We start from the raw sequence: 14,464 nt of genomic DNA on the forward strand, positions 1-14,464 counted from the left end.
GCAGGGTCGGGCCTGGTTAGTACTTGGATGGGAGACCGCCTGGGAATACCGGGTGCTGTAGGCTTTTTGCCTCCCGCTCCGCCTTCTCCTTTAACTCGCCCGCGGGCGGTGGCCGCCGGCTCCGCCCGCGCCGGGGCCCCGCTGCAGGCCCCGCCTCCTCAGGCCCCTCCCACCACGGCGCGCGCGCCGGAGGGGGCGCTCCCCGCCGGCCCGGCCCGCCAGGCGGCCAGAAGGCGGCCCTGGAAGGCAGCCGCACCCCAGACGCCCCCGGGGTGCCTGGCCCGGACCCAGGCTCCGCCGCGGGCCCGGTTGCCGTCCCTTCGGCCAGCGAGCCCCTCGACCTGCACCTGGCCGCCCCCACCGGCGCCCCGCCCCGGTGCCGCCACCTGTGTGCCGGTGGGTGTGTCCCTCCACAGCTCCCTCCGGCAAAAGCCCCGCCCCCCGCCGTGTCGCCGCCGCGGCCGGGTGCGGGAGCGGGATCGAGGGCAGGGGCCGCTTCCCCGGGCCTGCCGGCCGCCAGGGGCGGGCTCCTGAGCTCGGCGGGTGGTGTGCGGGCAAGGGTGGCCTCGCCGGGGCTGAGGGGCCGTGGCGACACGATGGTGGCTCCCACTGGCTTCGGGCCAGCTGCTGTCGGGCAGGAGGGCCGGCCCGGACTGCGGCTGGGCGGCGCCTAGCGCCGCGTGGGCGGGCAGGGGCGATGCCCAAGGGACCGCGGGCCCCGGGCCCTGAAGCCTCCGGGGCCACGTCCCTGTGAGCGACGGGCCGGATCTTGGGCGGGGCGCCAAGCGCCGAAGGGTTCGCTGGGTCACGCCCGCCCTCGGCTGGGAGGGGGTGGCCAAACCCTCCGCCTCCGCCACCGCCCGGTACCCGAGACCTCCGTTCCCCCTGCCTGGGCGGGCGACGGGGTCCTGCCGGGGCGGGCTGACCGCCAGGCTGGCGGTGAGGCGCAAGCGCCAGCGAAAGTGGGCCTCAAGAGGCAGCCCGCCGTCCCCGCCCCCGTCTACGGCCATACCACCCTGAACGCGCCCGATCTCGTCTGATCTCGGAAGCTAAGCAGGGTCGGGCCTGGTTAGTACTTGGATGGGAGACCGCCTGGGAATACCGGGTGCTGTAGGCTTTTTGCCTCCCGCTCCGCCTTCTCCTTTAACTCGCCCGCGGGCGGTGGCCGCCGGCTCCGCCCGCGCCGGGGCCCCGCTGCAGGCCCCGCCTCCTCAGGCCCCTCCCACCACGGCGCGCGCGCCGGAGGGGGCGCTCCCCGCCGGCCCGGCCCGCCAGGCGGCCAGAAGGCGGCCCTGGAAGGCAGCCGCACCCCAGACGCCCCCGGGGTGCCTGGCCCGGACCCAGGCTCCGCCGCGGGCCCGGTTGCCGTCCCTTCGGCCAGCGAGCCCCTCGACCTGCACCTGGCCGCCCCCACCGGCGCCCCGCCCCGGTGCCGCCACCTGTGTGCCGGTGGGTGTGTCCCTCCACAGCTCCCTCCGGCAAAAGCCCCGCCCCCCGCCGTGTCGCCGCCGCGGCCGGGTGCGGGAGCGGGATCGAGGGCAGGGGCCGCTTCCCCGGGCCTGCCGGCCGCCAGGGGCGGGCTCCTGAGCTCGGCGGGTGGTGTGCGGGCAAGGGTGGCCTCGCCGGGGCTGAGGGGCCGTGGCGACACGATGGTGGCTCCCAGTGGCTTCGGGCCAGCTGCTGTCGGGCAGGAGGGCCGGCCCGGACTGCGGCTGGGCGGCGCCTAGCGCCGCGTGGGCGGGCAGGGGCGATGCCCAAGGGACCGCGGGCCCCGGGCCCTGAAGCCTCCGGGGCCACGTCCCTGTGAGCGACGGGCCGGATCTTGGGCGGGGCGCCAAGCGCCGAAGGGTTCGCTGGGTCACGCCCGCCCTCGGCTGGGAGGGGGTGGCCAAACCCTCCGCCTCCGCCACCGCCCGGTACCCGAGACCTCCGTTCCCCCTGCCTGGGCGGGCGACGGGGTCCTGCCGGGGCGGGCTGACCGCCAGGCTGGCGGTGAGGCGCAAGCGCCAGCGAAAGTGGGCCTCAAGAGGCAGCCCGCCGTCCCCGCCCCCGTCTACGGCCATACCACCCTGAACGCGCCCGATCTCGTCTGATCTCGGAAGCTAAGCAGGGTCGGGCCTGGTTAGTACTTGGATGGGAGACCGCCTGGGAATACCGGGTGCTGTAGGCTTTTTGCCTCCCGCTCCGCCTTCTCCTTTAACTCGCCCGCGGGCGGTGGCCGCCGGCTCCGCCCGCGCCGGGGCCCCGCTGCAGGCCCCGCCTCCTCAGGCCCCTCCCACCACGGCGCGCGCGCCGGAGGGGGCGCTCCCCGCCGGCCCGGCCCGCCAGGCGGCCAGAAGGCGGCCCTGGAAGGCAGCCGCACCCCAGACGCCCCCGGGGTGCCTGGCCCGGACCCAGGCTCCGCCGCGGGCCCGGTTGCCGTCCCTTCGGCCAGCGAGCCCCTCGACCTGCACCTGGCCGCCCCCACCGGCGCCCCGCCCCGGTGCCGCCACCTGTGTGCCGGTGGGTGTGTCCCTCCACAGCTCCCTCCGGCAAAAGCCCCGCCCCCCGCCGTGTCGCCGCCGCGGCCGGGTGCGGGAGCGGGATCGAGGGCAGGGGCCGCTTCCCCGGGCCTGCCGGCCGCCAGGGGCGGGCTCCTGAGCTCGGCGGGTGGTGTGCGGGCAAGGGTGGCCTCGCCGGGGCTGAGGGGCCGTGGCGACACGATGGTGGCTCCCAGTGGCTTCGGGCCAGCTGCTGTCGGGCAGGAGGGCCGGCCCGGGCTGCGGCTGGGCGGCGCCTAGCGCCGCGTGGGCGGGCAGGGGCGATGCCCAAGGGACCGCGGGCCCCGGGCCCTGAAGCCTCCGGGGCCACGTCCCTGTGAGCGACGGGCCGGATCTTGGGCGGGGCGCCAAGCGCCGAAGGGTTCGCTGGGTCACGCCCGCCCTCGGCTGGGAGGGGGTGGCCAAACCCTCCGCCTCCGCCACCGCCCGGTACCCGAGACCTCCGTTCCCCCTGCCTGGGCGGGCGACGGGGTCCTGCCGGGGCGGGCTGACCGCCAGGCTGGCGGTGAGGCGCAAGCGCCAGCGAAAGTGGGCCTCAAGAGGCAGCCCGCCGTCCCCGCCCCCGTCTACGGCCATACCACCCTGAACGCGCCCGATCTCGTCTGATCTCGGAAGCTAAGCAGGGTCGGGCCTGGTTAGTACTTGGATGGGAGACCGCCTGGGAATACCGGGTGCTGTAGGCTTTTTGCCTCCCGCTCCGCCTTCTCCTTTAACTCGCCCGCGGGCGGTGGCCGCCGGCTCCGCCCGCGCCGGGGCCCCGCTGCAGGCCCCGCCTCCTCAGGCCCCTCCCACCACGGCGCGCGCGCCGGAGGGGGCGCTCCCCGCCGGCCCGGCCCGCCAGGCGGCCAGAAGGCGGCCCTGGAAGGCAGCCGCACCCCAGACGCCCCCGGGGTGCCTGGCCCGGACCCAGGCTCCGCCGCGGGCCCGGTTGCCGTCCCTTCGGCCAGCGAGCCCCTCGACCTGCACCTGGCCGCCCCCACCGGCGCCCCGCCCCGGTGCCGCCACCTGTGTGCCGGTGGGTGTGTCCCTCCACAGCTCCCTCCGGCAAAAGCCCCGCCCCCCGCCGTGTCGCCGCCGCGGCCGGGTGCGGGAGCGGGATCGAGGGCAGGGGCCGCTTCCCCGGGCCTGCCGGCCGCCAGGGGCGGGCTCCTGAGCTCGGCGGGTGGTGTGCGGGCAAGGGTGGCCTCGCCGGGGCTGAGGGGCCGTGGCGACACGATGGTGGCTCCCAGTGGCTTCGGGCCAGCTGCTGTCGGGCAGGAGGGCCGGCCCGGGCTGCGGCTGGGCGGCGCCTAGCGCCGCGTGGGCGGGCAGGGGCGATGCCCAAGGGACCGCGGGCCCCGGGCCCTGAAGCCTCCGGGGCCACGTCCCTGTGAGCGACGGGCCGGATCTTGGGCGGGGCGCCAAGCGCCGAAGGGTTCGCTGGCTCACGCCCGCCCTCGGCTGGGAGGGGGTGGCCAAACCCTCCGCCTCCGCCACCGCCCGGTACCCGAGACCTCCGTTCCCCCTGCCTGGGCGGGCGACGGGGTCCTGCCGGGGCGGGCTGACCGCCAGGCTGGCGGTGAGGCGCAAGCGCCAGCGAAAGTGGGCCTCAAGAGGCAGCCCGCCGTCCCCGCCCCCGTCTACGGCCATACCACCCTGAACGCGCCCGATCTCGTCTGATCTCGGAAGCTAAGCAGGGTCGGGCCTGGTTAGTACTTGGATGGGAGACCGCCTGGGAATACCGGGTGCTGTAGGCTTTTTGCCTCCCGCTCCGCCTTCTCCTTTAACTCGCCCGCGGGCGGTGGCCGCCGGCTCCGCCCGCGCCGGGGCCCCGCTGCAGGCCCCGCCTCCTCAGGCCCCTCCCACCACGGCGCGCGCGCCGGAGGGGGCGCTCCCCGCCGGCCCGGCCCGCCAGGCGGCCAGAAGGCGGCCCTGGAAGGCAGCCGCACCCCAGACGCCCCCGGGGTGCCTGGCCCGGACCCAGGCTCCGCCGCGGGCCCGGTTGCCGTCCCTTCGGCCAGCGAGCCCCTCGACCTGCACCTGGCCGCCCCCACCGGCGCCCCGCCCCGGTGCCGCCACCTGTGTGCCGGTGGGTGTGTCCCTCCACAGCTCCCTCCGGCAAAAGCCCCGCCCCCCGCCGTGTCGCCGCCGCGGCCGGGTGCGGGAGCGGGATCGAGGGCAGGGGCCGCTTCCCCGGGCCTGCCGGCCGCCAGGGGCGGGCTCCTGAGCTCGGCGGGTGGTGTGCGGGCAAGGGTGGCCTCGCCGGGGCTGAGGGGCCGTGGCGACACGATGGTGGCTCCCAGTGGCTTCGGGCCAGCTGCTGTCGGGCAGGAGGGCCGGCCCGGGCTGCGGCTGGGCGGCGCCTAGCGCCGCGTGGGCGGGCAGGGGCGATGCCCAAGGGACCGCGGGCCCCGGGCCCTGAAGCCTCCGGGGCCACGTCCCTGTGAGCGACGGGCCGGATCTTGGGCGGGGCGCCAAGCGCCGAAGGGTTCGCTGGCTCACGCCCGCCCTCGGCTGGGAGGGGGTGGCCAAACCCTCCGCCTCCGCCACCGCCCGGTACCCGAGACCTCCGTTCCCCCTGCCTGGGCGGGCGACGGGGTCCTGCCGGGGCGGGCTGACCGCCAGGCTGGCGGTGAGGCGCAAGCGCCAGCGAAAGTGGGCCTCAAGAGGCAGCCCGCCGTCCCCGCCCCCGTCTACGGCCATACCACCCTGAACGCGCCCGATCTCGTCTGATCTCGGAAGCTAAGCAGGGTCGGGCCTGGTTAGTACTTGGATGGGAGACCGCCTGGGAATACCGGGTGCTGTAGGCTTTTTGCCTCCCGCTCCGCCTTCTCCTTTAACTCGCCCGCGGGCGGTGGCCGCCGGCTCCGCCCGCGCCGGGGCCCCGCTGCAGGCCCCGCCTCCTCAGGCCCCTCCCACCACGGCGCGCGCGCCGGAGGGGGCGCTCCCCGCCGGCCCGGCCCGCCAGGCGGCCAGAAGGCGGCCCTGGAAGGCAGCCGCACCCCAGACGCCCCCGGGGTGCCTGGCCCGGACCCAGGCTCCGCCGCGGGCCCGGTTGCCGTCCCTTCGGCCAGCGAGCCCCTCGACCTGCACCTGGCCGCCCCCACCGGCGCCCCGCCCCGGTGCCGCCACCTGTGTGCCGGTGGGTGTGTCCCTCCACAGCTCCCTCCGGCAAAAGCCCCGCCCCCCGCCGTGTCGCCGCCGCGGCCGGGTGCGGGAGCGGGATCGAGGGCAGGGGCCGCTTCCCCGGGCCTGCCGGCCGCCAGGGGCGGGCTCCTGAGCTCGGCGGGTGGTGTGCGGGCAAGGGTGGCCTCGCCGGGGCTGAGGGGCCGTGGCGACACGATGGTGGCTCCCACTGGCTTCGGGCCAGCTGCTGTCGGGCAGGAGGGCCGGCCCGGACTGCGGCTGGGCGGCGCCTAGCGCCGCGTGGGCGGGCAGGGGCGATGCCCAAGGGACCGCGGGCCCCGGGCCCTGAAGCCTCCGGGGCCACGTCCCTGTGAGCGACGGGCCGGATCTTGGGCGGGGCGCCAAGCGCCGAAGGGTTCGCTGGGTCACGCCCGCCCTCGGCTGGGAGGGGGTGGCCAAACCCTCCGCCTCCGCCACCGCCCGGTACCCGAGACCTCCGTTCCCCCTGCCTGGGCGGGCGACGGGGTCCTGCCGGGGCGGGCTGACCGCCAGGCTGGCGGTGAGGCGCAAGCGCCAGCGAAAGTGGGCCTCAAGAGGCAGCCCGCCGTCCCCGCCCCCGTCTACGGCCATACCACCCTGAACGCGCCCGATCTCGTCTGATCTCGGAAGCTAAGCAGGGTCGGGCCTGGTTAGTACTTGGATGGGAGACCGCCTGGGAATACCGGGTGCTGTAGGCTTTTTGCCTCCCGCTCCGCCTTCTCCTTTAACTCGCCCGCGGGCGGTGGCCGCCGGCTCCGCCCGCGCCGGGGCCCCGCTGCAGGCCCCGCCTCCTCAGGCCCCTCCCACCACGGCGCGCGCGCCGGAGGGGGCGCTCCCCGCCGGCCCGGCCCGCCAGGCGGCCAGAAGGCGGCCCTGGAAGGCAGCCGCACCCCAGACGCCCCCGGGGTGCCTGGCCCGGACCCAGGCTCCGCCGCGGGCCCGGTTGCCGTCCCTTCGGCCAGCGAGCCCCTCGACCTGCACCTGGCCGCCCCCACCGGCGCCCCGCCCCGGTGCCGCCACCTGTGTGCCGGTGGGTGTGTCCCTCCACAGCTCCCTCCGGCAAAAGCCCCGCCCCCCGCCGTGTCGCCGCCGCGGCCGGGTGCGGGAGCGGGATCGAGGGCAGGGGCCGCTTCCCCGGGCCTGCCGGCCGCCAGGGGCGGGCTCCTGAGCTCGGCGGGTGGTGTGCGGGCAAGGGTGGCCTCGCCGGGGCTGAGGGGCCGTGGCGACACGATGGTGGCTCCCAGTGGCTTCGGGCCAGCTGCTGTCGGGCAGGAGGGCCGGCCCGGGCTGCGGCTGGGCGGCGCCTAGCGCCGCGTGGGCGGGCAGGGGCGATGCCCAAGGGACCGCGGGCCCCGGGCCCTGAAGCCTCCGGGGCCACGTCCCTGTGAGCGACGGGCCGGATCTTGGGCGGGGCGCCAAGCGCCGAAGGGTTCGCTGGCTCACGCCCGCCCTCGGCTGGGAGGGGGTGGCCAAACCCTCCGCCTCCGCCACCGCCCGGTACCCGAGACCTCCGTTCCCCCTGCCTGGGCGGGCGACGGGGTCCTGCCGGGGCGGGCTGACCGCCAGGCTGGCGGTGAGGCGCAAGCGCCAGCGAAAGTGGGCCTCAAGAGGCAGCCCGCCGTCCCCGCCCCCGTCTACGGCCATACCACCCTGAACGCGCCCGATCTCGTCTGATCTCGGAAGCTAAGCAGGGTCGGGCCTGGTTAGTACTTGGATGGGAGACCGCCTGGGAATACCGGGTGCTGTAGGCTTTTTGCCTCCCGCTCCGCCTTCTCCTTTAACTCGCCCGCGGGCGGTGGCCGCCGGCTCCGCCCGCGCCGGGGCCCCGCTGCAGGCCCCGCCTCCTCAGGCCCCTCCCACCACGGCGCGCGCGCCGGAGGGGGCGCTCCCCGCCGGCCCGGCCCGCCAGGCGGCCAGAAGGCGGCCCTGGAAGGCAGCCGCACCCCAGACGCCCCCGGGGTGCCTGGCCCGGACCCAGGCTCCGCCGCGGGCCCGGTTGCCGTCCCTTCGGCCAGCGAGCCCCTCGACCTGCACCTGGCCGCCCCCACCGGCGCCCCGCCCCGGTGCCGCCACCTGTGTGCCGGTGGGTGTGTCCCTCCACAGCTCCCTCCGGCAAAAGCCCCGCCCCCCGCCGTGTCGCCGCCGCGGCCGGGTGCGGGAGCGGGATCGAGGGCAGGGGCCGCTTCCCCGGGCCTGCCGGCCGCCAGGGGCGGGCTCCTGAGCTCGGCGGGTGGTGTGCGGGCAAGGGTGGCCTCGCCGGGGCTGAGGGGCCGTGGCGACACGATGGTGGCTCCCACTGGCTTCGGGCCAGCTGCTGTCGGGCAGGAGGGCCGGCCCGGACTGCGGCTGGGCGGCGCCTAGCGCCGCGTGGGCGGGCAGGGGCGATGCCCAAGGGGCCGCGGGCCCCGGGCCCTGAAGCCTCCGGGGCCACGTCCCTGTGAGCGACGGGCCGGATCTTGGGCGGGGCGCCAAGCGCCGAAGGGTTCGCTGGGTCACGCCCGCCCTCGGCTGGGAGGGGGTGGCCAAACCCTCCGCCTCCGCCACCGCCCGGTACCCGAGACCTCCGTTCCCCCTGCCTGGGCGGGCGACGGGGTCCTGCCGGGGCGGGCTGACCGCCAGGCTGGCGGTGAGGCGCAAGCGCCAGCGAAAGTGGGCCTCAAGAGGCAGCCCGCCGTCCCCGCCCCCGTCTACGGCCATACCACCCTGAACGCGCCCGATCTCGTCTGATCTCGGAAGCTAAGCAGGGTCGGGTCTGGTTAGTACTTGGATGGGAGACCGCCTGGGAATACCGGGTGCTGTAGGCTTTTTGCCTCCCGCTCCGCCTTCTCCTTTAACTCGCCCGCGGGCGGTGGCCGCCGGCTCCGCCCGCGCCGGGGCCCCGCTGCAGGCCCCGCCTCCTCAGGCCCCTCCCACCACGGCGCGCGCGCCGGAAGGGGCGCTCCCCGCCGGCCCGGCCCGCCAGGCGGCCAGAAGGCGGCCCTGGAAGGCAGCCGCACCCCAGACGCCCCCGGGGTGCCTGGCCCGGACCCAGGCTCCGCCGCGGGCCCGGTTGCCGTCCCTTCGGCCAGCGAGCCCCTCGACCTGCACCTGGCCGCCCCCACCGGCGCCCCGCCCCGGTGCCGCCACCTGTGTGCCGGTGGGTGTGTCCCTCCACAGCTCCCTCCGGCAAAAGCCCCGCCCCCCGCCGTGTCGCCGCCGCGGCCGGGTGCGGGAGCGGGATCGAGGGCAGGGGCCGCTTCCCCGGGCCTGCCGGCCGCCAGGGTCGGGCTCCTGAGCTCGGCGGGTGGTGTGCGGGCAAGGGTGGCCTCGCCGGGGCTGAGGGGCCGTGGCGACACGATGGTGGCTCCCACTGGCTTCGGGCCAGCTGCTGTCGGGCAGGAGGGCCGGCCCGGACTGCGGCTGGGCGGCGCCTAGCGCCGCGTGGGCGGGCAGGGGCGATGCCCAAGGGGCCGCGGGCCCCGGGCCCTGAAGCCTCCGGGCCCACGTCCCTGTGAGCGACGGGCCGGATCTTGGGCGGGGCGCCAAGCGCCGAAGGGTTCGCTGGGTCACGCCCGCCCTCGGCTGGGAGGGGGTGGCCAAACCCTCCGCCTCCGCCACCGCCCGGTACCCGAGACCTCCGTTCCCCCTGCCTGGGCGGGCGACGGGGTCCTGCCGGGGCGGGCTGACCGCCAGGCTGGCGGTGAGGCGCAAGCGCCAGCGAAAGTGGGCCTCAAGAGGCAGCCCGCCGTCCCCGCCCCCGTCTACGGCCATACCACCCTGAACGCGCCCGATCTCGTCTGATCTCGGAAGCTAAGCAGGGTCGGGCCTGGTTAGTACTTGGATGGGAGACCGCCTGGGAATACCGGGTGCTGTAGGCTTTTTGCCTCCCGCTCCGCCTTCTCCTTTAACTCGCCCGCGGGCGGTGGCCGCCGGCTCCGCCCGCGCCGGGGCCCCGCTGCAGGCCCCGCCTCCTCAGGCCCCTCCCACCACGGCGCGCGCGCCGGAGGGGGCGCTCCCCGCCGGCCCGGCCCGCCAGGCGGCCAGAAGGCGGCCCTGGAAGGCAGCCGCACCCCAGACGCCCCCGGGGTGCCTGGCCCGGACCCAGGCTCCGCCGCGGGCCCGGTTGCCATCCCTTCGGCCAGCGAGCCCCTCGACCTGCACCTGGCCGCCCCCACCGGCGCCCCGCCCCGGTGCCGCCACCTGTGTGCCGGTGGGTGTGTCCCTCCACAGCTCCCTCCGGCAAAAGCCCCGCCCCCCGCCGTGTCGCCGCCGCGGCCGGGTGCGGGAGCGGGATCGAGGGCAGGGGCCGCTTCCCCGGGCCTGCCGGCCGCCAGGGGCGGGCTCCTGAGCTCGGCGGGTGGTGTGCGGGCAAGGGTGGCCTCGCCGGGGCTGAGGGGCCGTGGCGACACGATGGTGGCTCCCACTGGCTTCGGGCCAGCTGCTGTCGGGCAGGAGGGCCGGCCCGGGCTGCGGCTGGGCGGCGCCTAGCGCCGCGTGGGCGGGCAGGGGCGATGCCCAAGGGACCGCGGGCCCCGGGCCCTGAAGCCTCCGGGGCCACGTCCCTGTGAGCGACGGGCCGGATCTTGGGCGGGGCGCCAAGCGCCGAAGGGTTCGCTGGGTCACGCCCGCCCTCGGCTGGGAGGGGGTGGCCAAACCCTCCGCCTCCGCCACCGCCCGGTACCCGAGACCTCCGTTCCCCCTGCCTGGGCGGGCGACGGGGTCCTGCCGGGGCGGGCTGACCGCCAGGCTGGCGGTGAGGCGCAAGCGCCAGCGAAAGTGGGCCTCAAGAGGCAGCCCGCCGTCCCCGCCCCCGTCTACGGCCATACCACCCTGAACGCGCCCGATCTCGTCTGATCTCGGAAGCTAAGCAGGGTCGGGCCTGGTTAGTACTTGGATGGGAGACCGCCTGGGAATACCGGGTGCTGTAGGCTTTTTGCCTCCCGCTCCGCCTTCTCCTTTAACTCGCCCGCGGGCGGTGGCCGCCGGCTCCGCCCGCGCCGGGGCCCCGCTGCAGGCCCCGCCTCCTCAGGCCCCTCCCACCACGGCGCGCGCGCCGGAGGGGGCGCTCCCCGCCGGCCCGGCCCGCCAGGCGGCCAGAAGGCGGCCCTGGAAGGCAGCCGCACCCCAGACGCCCCCGGGGTGCCTGGCCCGGACCCAGGCTCCGCCGCGGGCCCGGTTGCCGTCCCTTCGGCCAGCGAGCCCCTCGACCTGCACCTGGCCGCCCCCACCGGCGCCCCGCCCCGGTGCCGCCACCTGTGTGCCGGTGGGTGTGTCCCTCCACAGCTCCCTCCGGCAAAAGCCCCGCCCCCCGCCGTGTCGCCGCCGCGGCCGGGTGCGGGAGCGGGATCGAGGGCAGGGGCCGCTTCCCCGGGCCTGCCGGCCGCCAGGGGCGGGCTCCTGAGCTCGGCGGGTGGTGTGCGGGCAAGGGTGGCCTCGCCGGGGCTGAGGGGCCGTGGCGACACGATGGTGGCTCCCACTGGCTTCGGGCCAGCTGCTGTCGGGCAGGAGGGCCGGCCCGGGCTGCGGCTGGGCGGCGCCTAGCGCCGCGTGGGCGGGCAGGGGCGATGCCCAAGGGACCGCGGGCCCCGGGCCCTGAAGCCTCCGGGGCCACGTCCCTGTGAGCCACGGGCCGGATCTTGGGCGGGGCGCCAAGCGCCGAAGGGTTCGCTGGGTCATGCCCGCCCTCGGCTGGGAGGGGGTGGCCAAACCCTCCGCCTCCGCCACCGCCCGGTACCCGAGACCTCCGTTCCCCCTGCCTGGGCGGGCGACGGGGTCCTGCCGGGGCGGGCTGACCGCCAGGCTGGCGGTGAGGCGCAAGCGCCAGCGAAAGTGGGCCTCAAGAGGCAGCCCGCCGTCCCCGCCCCCGTCTACGGCCATACCACCCTGAACGCGCCCGATCTCGTCTGATCTCGGAAGCTAAGCAGGGTCGGGCCTGGTTAGTACTTGGATGGGAGACCGCCTGGGAATACCGGGTGCTGTAGGCTTTTTGCCTCCCGCTCCGCCTTCTCCTTTAACTCGCCCGCGGGCGGTGGCCGCCGGCTCCGCCCGCGCCGGGGCCCCGCTGCAGGCCCCGCCTCCTCAGGCCCCTCCCACCACGGCGCGCGCGCCGGAGCGGGCGCTCCCCGCCGGCCCGGCCCGCCAGGCGGCCAGAAGGCGGCCCTGGAAGGCAGCCGCACCCCAGACGCCCCCGGGGTGCCTGGCCCGGACCCAGGCTCCGCCGCGGGCCCGGTTGCCGTCCCTTCGGCCAGCGAGCCCCTCGACCTGCACCTGGCCGCCCCCACCGGCGCCCCGCCCCGGTGCCGCCACCTGTGTGCCGGTGGGTGTGTCCCTCCACAGCTCCCTCCGGCAAAAGCCCCGCCCCCCGCCGTGTCGCCGCCGCGGCCGGGTGCGGGAGCGGGATCGAGGGCAGGGGCCGCTTCCCCGGGCCTGCCGGCCGCCAGGGGCGGGCTCCTGAGCTCGGCGGGTGGTGTGCGGGCAAGGGTGGCCTCGCCGGGGCTGAGGGGCCGTGGCGACACGATGGTGGCTCCCACTGGCTTCGGGCCAGCTGCTGTCGGGCAGGAGGGCCGGCCCGGACTGCGGCTGGGCGGCGCCTAGCGCCGCGTGGGCGGGCAGGGGCGATGCCCAAGGGGTCGCGGTCCCCGGGCCCTGAAGCCTCCGGGGCCACGTCCCTGTGAGCCACGGGCCGGATCTTGGGCGGGGCGCCAAGCGCCGAAGGGTTCGCTGGCTCACGCCCGCCCTCGGCTGGGAGGGGGTGGCCAAACCCTCCGCCTCCGCCACCGCCCGGTACCCGAGACCTCCGTTCCCCCTGCCTGGGCGGGCGACGGGGTCCTGCCGGGGCGGGCTGACCGCCAGGCTGGCGGTGAGGCGCAAGCGCCAGCGAAAGTGGGCCTCAAGAGGCAGCCCGCCGTCCCCGCCCCCGTCTACGGCCATACCACCCTGAACGCGCCCGATCTCGTCTGATCTCGGAAGCTAAGCAGGGTCGGGTCTGGTTAGTACTTGGATGGGAGACCGCCTGGGAATACCGGGTGCTGTAGGCTTTTTGCCTCCCGCTCCGCCTTCTCCTTTAACTCGCCCGCGGGCGGTGGCCGCCGGCTCCGCCCGCGCCGGGGCCCCGCTGCAGGCCCCGCCTCCTCAGGCCCCTCCCACCACGGCGCGCGCGCCGGAGGGGGCGCTCCCCGCCGGCCCGGCCCGCCAGGCGGCCAGAAGGCGGCCCTGGAAGGCAGCCGCACCCCAGACGCCCCCGGGGTGCCTGGCCCGGACCCAGGCTCCGCCGCGGGCCCGGTTGCCGTCCCTTCGGCCAGCGAGCCCCTCGACCTGCACCTGGCCGCCCCCACCGGCGCCCCGCCCCGGTGCCGCCACCTGTGTGCCGGTGGGTGTGTCCCTCCACAGCTCCCTCCGGCAAAAGCCCCGCCCCCCGCCGTGTCGCCGCCGCGGCCGGGTGCGGGAGCGGGATCGAGGGCAGGGGCCGCTTCCCCGGGCCTGCCGGCCGCCAGGGGCGGGCTCCTGAGCTCGGCGGGTGGTGTGCGGGCAAGGGTGGCCTCGCCGGGGCTGAGGGGCCGTGGCGACACGATGGTGGCTCCCAGTGGCTTCGGGCCAGCTGCTGTCGGGCAGGAGGGCCGGCCCGGGTTGCGGCTGGGCGGCGCCTAGCGCCGCGTGGGCGGGCAGGGGCGATGCCCAAGGGACCGCGGGCCCCGGGCCCTGAAGCCTCCGGGGCCACGTCCCTGTGAGCGACGGGCCGGATCTTGGGCGGGGCGCCAAGCGCCGAAGGGTTCGCTGGGTCACGCCCGCCCTCGGCTGGGAGGGGGTGGCCAAACCCTCCGCCTCCGCCACCGCCCGGTATCCGAGACCTCCGTTCCCCCTGCCTGGGCGGGCGACGGGGTCCTGCCGGGGCGGGCTGACCGCCAGGCTGGCGGTGAGGCGCAAGCGCCAGCGAAAGTGGGCCTCAAGAGGCAGCCCGCCGTCCCCGCCCCCGTCTACGGCCATACCACCCTGAACGCGCCCGATCTCGTCTGATCTCGGAAGCTAAGCAGGGTCGGGCCTGGTTAGTACTTGGATGGGAGACCGCCTGGGAATACCGGGTGCTGTAGGCTTTTTGCCTCCCGCTCCGCCTTCTCCTTTAACTCGCCCGCGGGCGGTGGCCGCCGGCTCCGCCCGCGCCGGGGCGCCGCTGCAGGCCCCGCCACCTCAGGCCCCTCCCACCACGGCGCGCGCGCCGGAGGGGGCGCTCCCCGCCGGCCCGGCCCGCCAGGCGGTCAGAAGGCGGCCCTGGAAGGCAGCCGCACCCCAGACGCCCCCGGGGTGCCTGGCCCGGACCCAGGCTCCGCCGCGGGCCCGGTTGCCGTCCCTTCGGCCAGCGAGCCCCTCGACCTGCACCTGGCCGCCCCCACCGGCGCCCCGCCCCGGTGCCGCCACCTGTGTGCCGGTGGGTGTGTCCCTCCACAGCTCCCTCCGGCAAAAGCCCCGCCCCCCGCCGTGTCGCCGCCGCGGCCGGGTGCGGGAGCGGGATCGAGGGCAGGGGCCGCTTCCCCGGGCCTGCCGGCCGCCAGGGGCGGGCTCCTGAGCTCGGCGGGTGGTGTGCGGGCAAGGGTGGCCTCGCCGGGGCTGAGGGGCCGTGGCGACACGATGGTGGCTCCCAGTGGCTTCGGGCCAGCTGCTGTCGGGCAGGAGGGCCGGCCCGGGCTGCGGCTGGGCGGCGCCTAGCGCCGCGTGGGCGGGCAGGGGCGATGCCCAAGGGACCGCGGGCCCCGGGCCCTGAAGCCTCCGGGGCCACGTCCCTGTGAGCGACGGGCCGGATCTTGGGC

At 77.4% G+C, this 14,464-nt stretch overlaps 14 non-coding genes across 14 annotated transcripts in view; all 14 read left to right on the forward strand.

The window, feature by feature from the left end:
• The window catches only part of LOC149746628 (5S ribosomal RNA), a 119-nt gene extending 55 nt beyond the window's left edge, over window positions 1-64 (forward strand). The window contains exon 1 of the ribosomal RNA XR_016389612.1: window positions 1-64. This exon is cut by the window's left edge and continues 55 nt beyond it. This is a non-coding gene — a ribosomal RNA (5S ribosomal RNA).
• A 934-nt stretch (window positions 65-998) lies between these two features.
• On the forward strand, window positions 999-1,117 carry LOC149746629 (5S ribosomal RNA). Its single transcript, XR_016389613.1, has one exon. It is a non-coding gene; the product is annotated as a 5S ribosomal RNA (ribosomal RNA).
• Window positions 1,118-2,051: 934 nt separating this feature from the next.
• On the forward strand, window positions 2,052-2,170 carry LOC149746630 (5S ribosomal RNA). Its single transcript, XR_016389614.1, has one exon. It is a non-coding gene; the product is annotated as a 5S ribosomal RNA (ribosomal RNA).
• Window positions 2,171-3,104: 934 nt separating this feature from the next.
• LOC149746631 (5S ribosomal RNA) lies at window positions 3,105-3,223 on the forward strand. The gene has a single exon (XR_016389615.1). It is a non-coding gene; the product is annotated as a 5S ribosomal RNA (ribosomal RNA).
• A 934-nt stretch (window positions 3,224-4,157) lies between these two features.
• Window positions 4,158-4,276, forward strand: LOC149746632 (5S ribosomal RNA). Its single transcript, XR_016389616.1, has one exon. It is a non-coding gene; the product is annotated as a 5S ribosomal RNA (ribosomal RNA).
• A 934-nt stretch (window positions 4,277-5,210) lies between these two features.
• Window positions 5,211-5,329, forward strand: LOC149746633 (5S ribosomal RNA). The gene has a single exon (XR_016389618.1). It is a non-coding gene; the product is annotated as a 5S ribosomal RNA (ribosomal RNA).
• Window positions 5,330-6,263: 934 nt separating this feature from the next.
• Window positions 6,264-6,382, forward strand: LOC149746634 (5S ribosomal RNA). Its single transcript, XR_016389619.1, has one exon. It is a non-coding gene; the product is annotated as a 5S ribosomal RNA (ribosomal RNA).
• Window positions 6,383-7,316: 934 nt separating this feature from the next.
• Window positions 7,317-7,435, forward strand: LOC149746635 (5S ribosomal RNA). Its single transcript, XR_016389621.1, has one exon. It is a non-coding gene; the product is annotated as a 5S ribosomal RNA (ribosomal RNA).
• Window positions 7,436-8,369: 934 nt separating this feature from the next.
• LOC149746636 (5S ribosomal RNA) lies at window positions 8,370-8,488 on the forward strand. The gene has a single exon (XR_016389921.1). It is a non-coding gene; the product is annotated as a 5S ribosomal RNA (ribosomal RNA).
• A 934-nt stretch (window positions 8,489-9,422) lies between these two features.
• On the forward strand, window positions 9,423-9,541 carry LOC149746637 (5S ribosomal RNA). Its single transcript, XR_016389622.1, has one exon. It is a non-coding gene; the product is annotated as a 5S ribosomal RNA (ribosomal RNA).
• Window positions 9,542-10,475: 934 nt separating this feature from the next.
• On the forward strand, window positions 10,476-10,594 carry LOC149746638 (5S ribosomal RNA). The gene has a single exon (XR_016389623.1). It is a non-coding gene; the product is annotated as a 5S ribosomal RNA (ribosomal RNA).
• A 934-nt stretch (window positions 10,595-11,528) lies between these two features.
• Window positions 11,529-11,647, forward strand: LOC149746639 (5S ribosomal RNA). Its single transcript, XR_016389624.1, has one exon. It is a non-coding gene; the product is annotated as a 5S ribosomal RNA (ribosomal RNA).
• A 934-nt stretch (window positions 11,648-12,581) lies between these two features.
• LOC149746640 (5S ribosomal RNA) lies at window positions 12,582-12,700 on the forward strand. The gene has a single exon (XR_016389922.1). It is a non-coding gene; the product is annotated as a 5S ribosomal RNA (ribosomal RNA).
• A 934-nt stretch (window positions 12,701-13,634) lies between these two features.
• LOC149746641 (5S ribosomal RNA) lies at window positions 13,635-13,753 on the forward strand. The gene has a single exon (XR_016389625.1). It is a non-coding gene; the product is annotated as a 5S ribosomal RNA (ribosomal RNA).
• Window positions 13,754-14,464: the final 711 nt, after the last annotated feature.

Source organism: Delphinapterus leucas, chromosome 19 (genome assembly GCF_059928025.1).
Source record: "Delphinapterus leucas isolate spDelLeu-1000000601 "Yukka" chromosome 19, BTC_Dleu_Yukka2, whole genome shotgun sequence".
NCBI classification, from domain to species: Eukaryota; Metazoa; Chordata; class Mammalia; order Artiodactyla; family Monodontidae; genus Delphinapterus; species Delphinapterus leucas.